Source organism: Petaurus breviceps, unplaced genomic scaffold, assembly GCF_028583685.1.
Source record: "Petaurus breviceps papuanus isolate PSGF00001 unplaced genomic scaffold, PetGlider_PUasm1.0 90779, whole genome shotgun sequence".
NCBI classification, from domain to species: Eukaryota; Metazoa; Chordata; class Mammalia; order Diprotodontia; family Petauridae; genus Petaurus; species Petaurus breviceps.
Genome location: NW_027187344.1, coordinates 4,351,166 through 4,360,426, shown reverse-complemented (window position 1 = coordinate 4,360,426; position 9,261 = coordinate 4,351,166). Strand labels below are relative to the sequence as shown.

Below are 9,261 nucleotides of genomic sequence, written 5' to 3'. Positions count from 1 at the left end.
TCTTTCTTTCTTTCTTTCTTTCTTTCTTTCTTTCTTTCTTTCTTTCTCCCTTAGATTGGTTAATCCTAAGACTGTTGTAGACAAAGTTTATCTAGCTTTTAGCAAAGTATTTGACAAAGTGATGCTATTCCTATAGATAAGAACCAAAGATATGACCTAAACAATAATACGTTTAGGTAGATTAGAGAGCTAGTTGATTGTTGGACCTGGAGAGTAATCAAAATGGTTTGTTGTCAAATTGGAAGGTGGTCTCCAGTGAAGTGCCTCAGAGAATCTGTATTTGGCCCTGAGGTATTTAATGTTTTCATCAGTGCTTTTGTGGAAGAAGTATGCTGCAGTAGACAGAGGGCTGGCCTCTTAGGGAGAAAGAACTGGGTTCAAATCTTGCCTGTAAGAAATGGTGGTGTGACCCTGGGCAGCCACTGGATGTCACATTGTTGTAGGACTCTAATAGTAAAGGACTGATCTGCATTGATAGCATGTCCTCATCCAGAAATTTCTATTTCAGTGAAATCACAGATCCATTCCTTATCCTATCAGTACTTTGGATAAAGCATTTTTTATGTCATGTTTATCAGAATTATAGATGACACAAAGGTGGGTGGAAGAGCTAAAACTTTGGATGTCTGAGTCAGAATTTTATTTTTTATTTTATTTTATTGGGTTTCCAATTGAGAAATTTATTTAAACAGATCAAATAGAACAGGTGCTTCCTTGTCTCTACACTTATAAGAAGGTGTTGGGCCTCTTGGTGGTAAAGCGTGGCTTGCGCTGGCGAGGCAGAACTCTGTGGCACAGAGGGAACTTGATTTTGGAGTTATGAAACTGCTTGACTTTGGGCCAGCAGCATTTGCTGGCAGGAATCTCTTCCACTTTCATGATCTGGATGGAGTTTGCCTGGGCATGGTGACGGGCTTCCATATCTCGGTAGCACTGAGTGACGGCACCAGCAGTGGTCAGGTCCCTGTACTCCCTGTACATGTTGTGGATCCCACTCCTGGAATTGTAGCGCAGCCAGATGCCAAAGTTTTTCACTCTAAAAAGGGATTTTTCAAAGACCTGCCCACAGTATGCAATTTCTCCAGAAGACTTCTTCATCTTTTTCAGCTGGGAATTGAAGTACCAGAATTGGGACTTTGCTAAGACATGATTAGGAGCAAAGATCCGCATTTGATAAAGAGGCGGCACCAGGCTCTTGGGAGCGGGCAGACAGCTCCCAACTATCTTATACTCTCTCAGGGTGCCCGAGGCCTTCCTGGTGCTGCCACCTCATTCCCTGCCAACCTGCAAAAGCCAGAGTCAGGATTTTTAAAAGATCTAGACTAGAACAGATGAGAACATTGGTCTGAACCCACTAAGATGAAATTTAGTAGGAATAAAATGAACAGAAATTATTTGAAGCATCATTTTTACCACCAAATCACTGTTAGATGATCCTACATAAAATAACATGTAAAGCATTTTTAATGATATAAACTAGTTGATCTATCTAGTAGATAGAGTTCTGGTCTTGGAGTCAAGAAGATTTGAATTCAAGTCTCTGACACTTAACTGTGTGATCCTTGGCAAATCACTTAACCTCTCAGCCTCAGTTTCCTCATCTGTAAAAATGGGAATAATAATAATAGCACCTGCCTCACAGGGTTCTTGTGAGGCTCAAATGAGATAATATGTAGAGTTTTTACAAACTGTATAGCACTATATAAAGGCAAACTATTACTATAAACTATTGTATATTTGTGATGCATTACTATTATTGTTTCAAAGGGGGTAACATAACCAGACTTATGTTCAAGTCTGTTGACACTGACATATAATTTTTAAAAAAAATTTTAAGTTGGCTAGTCTGGCAGAAAGGATAGTAAAACAATGTTATCATGAGGCTCAAATAAAATAATGAAGAAATGTCATCTATGCTCTTGGAAAGGCAGTTTACCCTAGTGGTAGTATGTTGGACCCTCTGGAGCCAGGAAGACCTTAATTCAGAGCCCACCTCTGAGAATTATTATCTGAGTAACCATGGACAAATCACTTAATTTCTCTGCAGAGTTTTATTTTCCTTATCTGTAAATGATCATACATACCCATGTGTATGAAGTGATTATAGAGAGTGAATGAAATGATTCACTGATAGCAGATGATGCTGATAATTTGTACTTGGAATCACAAATTATTAGAGCCATGGAACATTAGATACAAAAGAACTTTTAGAACATAGTCTTCAGGACTTGAATGTTAGAACATAGAATCATATAATGTTAGAGCCCTACCTAATTTTGATCAAAACCTCCTTGAGCTAATATTACCTGCAGTAGCTACATTATGGGGTTGTTGTGAGGAATGACATATTGTTGATATTGAGTTATTTTTCAGCAGTGTCCAACTCTTCATGACCCCATTTGGGGTTTTCTTGGCAGAGATACTGCAAGTGGCTTGTCATTTCCTTCTCTAGTTCATTTGACAGATGAGGAAACTGAGGCAAACAGGGTTTATTAACTTGCCTAGGGCCACACAGCTACTAAGTGTCTGATGCCAGATTTGAACTCAGGGAGATGAGTCTTCCTGACTCCAGGCCACCTACCTGCCCCCCAAGGAATGGCATTATGTATGTCAAATCTTTTATTCTACATAAACGTGTTATTTTATTATTCTTTTTTGAGCTTTAGAAAATTTCCTAGCCGTGTGTATATTTCTGAGAATCTGTAAACATCTGCTGGCCTGATGGTGGTTTGAGTTCTTGGTCCATGAAATCATTGGTTTCTCTTGCGCTCTTGACAAAGGGTAGATAGAACAATTAATTTTTTCTGTGATGTGGAAGCAGATCCATCTAGCCTGAATCTTGAACTGCAGTTTAGGCTAGCAAGCATTAAACACGTAGTGAAGAAGGTATATTCAAAGACAGAACAAAAAATACCACCTGCATGAGGGTGAGGGAATTGGTGGGGGAGGTGTGGGATTCTACCGAGGGAAGATTCACCATCTAAACATATAGGTATATATGTAATGATCTGAAGAGGGAGAGAGCATCAGTAACTATGGGAATGGACTAAGGCTTCTTTGAAGAGGTGGTAGCATGTGAAGCAAGCTTTGGAGGTTGTCCCAAACTCAAGTCTCTAACTCAATTTGTCCAAAACAAAACTCATCATCTTCTCCCATCTGTTTTCCTGACTTCGCTATTTTTCATTGAGGTCACCATCATCCTTCCAGTCATCTAGGTTAACAACCTACAATCATCCTCAGCTCTAGACAACACCCATCCCCATATCCAACACTTCAACAGTGTTGATTCTACTTCCACAAAATCCTTCAACATCTCTTGTATCTACCTATACCCCTTTCTCTCCACTCATATAACCACTACTCTAATTTAGGCCCTTATCACCTCTCACCTGTACTACTATACTAGCTTCCTAACTGGTCTCTCTGCCTATATCCTCTCCTTTCTCCAATCTGTCCTTCACCTAGCTGCCAAGTTAGTGCCAAGCACTCTCTTGCTCAAGAAGAGTTAGTGATTCCCTATTGCTTTTAGGATCAAATACAAAGTCTTCCGTTTGTCATTTAAAGACCTTCACAGTTTGACTTCAGCTTATTTTTCCAGGCTTATTGTAAATTACTCCCCAACATGTATTCTGTGTATCAGCCAAACAGGCCTACTTGTTGATCCTCATAGATGAGATTCTGTCTCAAACTTTTGTACCTTTGTATAGGCTCCTTTCCACTCCTAGAATGCTCCCTCCTCTTCAAATAGCAACAATTCCTAACTTTTATATAGTGCTTTAAGGTTTACAAAGCATTACCTCATGCAATCCTTACAACAGCATTGAGAGGTAGGTGCTATCATTATCCACATTTATAGATGAAGAAACTGAAGCTAAGAGAGGTTAGATGATTTGGCTAGTTTTACATGGCTAGTAAATGTACGAGGCAGGATTTGAACTCAGATCTTCCTGACTTCAGGTCCAAAACTCTACTTTGTAACCTACGTGCCTCTAGGAGCCCTACCTTTTCTCAAGGAACAATTCAGGACTACAGGAGGCCATTTCTGATGCCTCAAGTTGTTTGTGTCTCCCCCTAAATTGTGCATTTACTCTGTGTATATATTTTCTATATAAGTATATATCTATATATATATATACACACACACATTTATTTGTGTATATATGGTTCCCCTCCATCACTCAATTCCATGTATGCACCTTGGTAACTGGAACTGTTTTCGTTTTTTCCTTTGTATCATTAAGGCCTAGCATATCATAGGTTCCTTCTCCTGTCCACCAAAAAAAAAAAAAAAGCTAATGATGCTAGGAAATGGAGAAAAGGAAATTCCAGACTGTGTAGAGGATGGATTGAAGAGGTGGGGAACCTGCAGCCTACAGGACATACCAGACCCTCTAGATCCTCAAGTGTGGCCCTTTGACTGAATTCAAACTCCACAGAACAAATCCCCTTAATAAAAAGATTTGTTCTATAAAACTTGTACTCAACCAAAAGGCCGCACCCAAGGACCAAGAAGGACCACATGTTCCCAACCCCTGGTAAAGATTAGAAGACACAAGTCCAATTAGGAAGCTGCTACAATTAGGAAGTCTGGGGAGAGGTGATTAGGGTCTGAACTGGGTGCTGGCTATGTGAATGAATAGAAGTGGATGAATAAGAGAGATGTTATGAAGGATGGATTGACTGAGACATGAGAGGGTACCCACTGGCCATAAAAAGAAGCTCCCAGTGAGAGGTTAATGATATTATTTAGGATAATAATCATGCCACCCCCCACCCCATTTTCAGCTTCCATTTTAATTATTATCTTCCCCCATTAAAATGTAAGCTCTTTGGAGACAGACACTGTCTTTCTTTCTTCTTATATTTGCATTCCTGGGGCTTGGCACATAGTAAGGGTTTAATAAATGCTTGCTTACTTGACACCAGTCACTCTTAAACTGGACCAGATCTTAGCCACTGAATGATACCAAGTTGCTTCACTTGTGAATGTACCTCACTTGAAGTAAACGTGATACTGGAAAAATCTGTATTTGCATAAATATCTGTATGGGGAGGGGATCATTTTCTTCATATTATAAGGCATTCACCTTTGCATTCCTTTAAATAGCAAGTGAACATGTGAAAGAGGATTTGCTCTATAAACAACTCTCTCAGGATTGGCTTAAGGCTAGACCATGCTGGGGAGGTAGACCTGCATCTAGCCAGCCTGTTCCTTCCTCTACAATACACTTCAGTTGCATGGCAACTTCATGGGATGGCAGCCACTTTGTCCCCGCTGCCAACATCATTCCATAGCACGCTTCTTCACTGGACATGTCCCAAAAGCAAACAGATGGCCAAGCTGGTTGAAAAAATCCCAAATAACATTGAAACATGTGAGACAATGAAGTGGTGATATTTTCCCAGGGCAAATGGAGTCTCTTAGGTGTTACCTTGTCTGTTATTGCTTAGCTAGATACTAAACTGGTGACAGTTTCATTTATACATATTAATCTCAGGTAACTATCTGTATCTTAGGTTCTTGGCTAGATTGGTATCTCTCCTTAAGGACAGAGACAATCTTTTTTATTTCCTCTTAGCAATGTGGTACCTAGCACAGTACACAGTAGATGCACAAAAAATGTTTACCAAATGACTAAAGAAAAATAAAACTGATGGTTTGTTGGGGAGCCATTGACTTCCCATACACATGTGTTTAGACATCCATATGTGATATGACTGTAGAGAATGAATAAGATGATTCTGGAAAAGATCATGATGATTGTATTTAGAATCACAGATTACTGGAACCATGGAATGTTAGAATGGAAAGGAATCCTAGAACATAGCATTTAGGGCTGGAAGGGACCTCAAAGCTTTGAATATTAGAATATAGAATCATTTATTAGAGCCCCACTTCATTGTAGTTAAAACCTCCTCATGTTTTAAATGGGGAAACTGATAGCCATAAAATGTCAGTGGTAGAAGAGACCTTAGAACAGAGAGTTCTAGGATACAAACACAGACTGTGAGAGCTGGAAGGGCCCTTAGAACATAGAATGACTGTGGGATGTCAGAACTGGAAGGGTCTTTAGGACAGTGACTAGAAAGTAGATGGGGTCTGTTCTGACTAAGTCATTACAAAGTCAAATGATACAAGAACTTTGTGAAGACCCCATATGGTAGAGATCCAAATATAGGCCTCCCTTTTCTCTCAAATCTGGCTTGTATTATTCCCCAGTGTGGTGTATAATTGCTATTATTTTCCAGTGTAAGTCTTTATGGTTTGTTTTCTCCGTTCAGTCTCATTTTGGGGTTTTGATCTCATTTTAGAGATATGATTATGGCCAGACCCATTATTTCAGCTATATATTTCTATTCTAATGCCCTATGAGGGCAAGAACATTGTCATTTCATGTTTCTATCTCCAACACTTAGCATGGGACTTTGCACATAGTAAGTGCTTACTAAATGTTTGACAAATTGAACTAGAACTTAGAACACAAATTGTTAGAACTGTGGAGAAGGGAGAGATAAGCATTTATATAGCACCTACTATGTTCCAGGCACTGTGCTAAGTGGTTTACAAATGTTATTTCACTTGATCCTCACAACAAACCTGCAAGGTAACTGCTACTATTATTCCCATTTAACAGCTGAGGAAACTAAAACACAGAAAGGTGAAGTGATTTGCTACTTGGGAGAGACCTTGAAGACTGTTTATCCTAACCACCTCTAACCATGACACTGATCCTGCAGTGAAATAGGAGAAATAAAACACTCTGTAGGGGAGGAAGGTATTTTGACTTATGGGGGGGGGGGGGCACCTCTCCCTGGGAAGATTTCTGATGTTAGATAATTAAGGTTAATGGTTTCCCCAATGCTTCAGTGACTCTGTGGACAAAGGGACCAAATAAGACTTCCAAATAAGAAGTCCATTTTAGTTCAGTAGATTCAGAAAAAGAATCAATCTAACCAGATTAGAGAAAATGACATCTGGTTGATAGCCATAACTTTTCACTGTTAGTGGTATGGCACAGACAGAGACTATCAGAGCTCCAGTTCATGAATAGCCTGTTTTTTTAGAGCTGGTACTTTTCCTGTTATAAATAACACCAGAAAGATTAGAGACAGACAGACAGACACAGAGTGAGACAGAGACAGAGAAAGGAGGGAAGGAGGAGGGTATGGGCATGTGACTATGTGAGCAAGCAAACAGCCTGTGAGCATGTGTAAGTATCCATGTGGCAGGCAGAGTATTTCCATACTCATACCCTCTGTTGAACAGACAGTTTTTTCAGTCTGAAAAGAAATTATTGGTAGTTTTTAATTACTTCAACATTTTAAAACATTGTGACAAATGCGTGTGAAATGGTCGTTCTTTTGAAGTCACAGCAGATGATAGATGTGGAAAACTCTCCCATATTGTACCCTAGTGAATCAATGAAGGGTCTCTTGGGACTTTTAGGGATTATCTTAGCAAATCCTGCTAGTGGAAAGAGAAGAGGGAAAGAATAGAAGTAAGATAGAGAAGTTCTGAGAGATTGTTTCAGGACCTTTCTTCCATTCCGGGAATTCTGTCCTTCATACAAATGTTAGTAGAGGGTTCCTTTCATCTTTCTGCCCCATCCTTTTTGTTTTTGTTTTTTTGAGACTGGGTCTCCCTATCTGGTATAGGTAGAAGGATAGCAGCCACTCATAGCTGATGGATGATCTCACTACTGATCAGCTTAAAAGTATTAACCTGCTCCATTTCTGACCTAGGCCTTCTTAGGCAGCCTGGGGGTCATCTGCTCCCAGAAACTCATTATATTGGTGTTGGTCTTAGTGTAGACAACACAGTCAGTTCTAGCCCAATAGTAGCTCAGAACGTCTAAACCCAAACAATCCACCTACCCCAGCCTCCCCAGTAGCAGAAATTATAGGCCTACCTTTCCTGCTTTTTTAATAAGCAAAGCAGTTCTCTCTTGCATTTGGGCTTTATAGCCAAATGGTAAGTGTATTAATTTATATCCCTGACACATGTATTGTAGTACCTAGTATTTGAGAGCAGGTGCTGTTAGACCACTTTCTTTCAACTAGTGGTACTACATAGACCCAATGATGAATTAAAACAGTTCCGACTGTTAGCTCATTATCTATGCTATGGCTGTGCCTTTAAGCCAGGGTTCGAATCCTGATCTGGTCTCCAAGCAAGTAATTTCTTATCTATGTGATTCAATTGCTCCATCTAGAAAATGAGCTAATAATACCTGAACTATCTGCCTCACAGGCCTGTGAGGAAATTTTTTTTGTAAACCTGAAAGCCCTATATAAAAATGAGCTATCACTATTGCTGGGGAGTGCATTTAAATCTATTTGTCTGCGAGTTGGATCAAAAATAATTGCAGATCATGTTTTAATGACCATCTTGTTAAGAAATATTAAGGAGTCCCCTGAACTTGTCTTTTTGAGTTGCCACTTTTTCCGGAACCCCTGGATCCAGAGTATGCAGGAACCCCTGAATGTGGCAAAAATGAAGCCCTCATAAACCTATATGATTTGTTGTTTGCACCCCAACCTGGACTCTCTGTGTATCCTTGGGAATCAAGACAGGTGCCAGTCAGTCTGTACTAGGATGAAAAACTGCTTGTGCTACTAGGAACCTTGTAGATAAGCAGACCCTCCCATCCGCATGGTCTAGCAGTTCCCAAACGAAAAGAAGGATGCTTCTGCCATTGCCTTTTTCATCCCCTCTGGGAGGGATTTTGTCCTTTTCCTGCCTTTGTGGACTTTTCCCCTTCTCATGCCACTCTCCTTTAGGAGGAGATTTCTGGTTTTCTTTCCCTCCCTTTATTGCATTGTAATAAATATGCAAACTTCTGAATGGATTGTGAACTCTTTGCTCTGACTTTGGGTTTCACTTGCATGCTCATTTCTCTTGTAATAAATCTAGTGGCAATGCAACATCTCACGGACTTGTGATACTGTTTTTGATTAACGCTGGTCACAGCCCTCAAAGAGCTTTCAAAGAACATAACACAAGCACAAATAAGTAAATATGAAGTATGTGTGTAATCAAAGTTGGACAAAGTGATTTCAAGGGGAGAAAGTACTAACAACTTGGAGAGTTTTGGGGCAACTAGGTGGTGCAGTGGATAGAATGCTGGCCCTAGAGTTAGGAGAACCTGAGTTCAAATCCAGCCTCAGACACTTGAAACACTTTAATCCTGATTGCCTAGCTTAAAAACAAACAAACAAACAAACAAACAACAAAAGAACTTGGAGAGTTTGGTACATAGT

General features: G+C 39.8%; 1 pseudogene; it reads right to left on the bottom strand.

The window, feature by feature from the left end:
- Positions 1-726: 726 nt before the first annotated feature.
- LOC138147021 (large ribosomal subunit protein eL20 pseudogene) lies at positions 727-2,088 on the bottom strand (annotated as a pseudogene).
- Between the last annotated feature and the right edge of the window lie 7,173 nt (positions 2,089-9,261).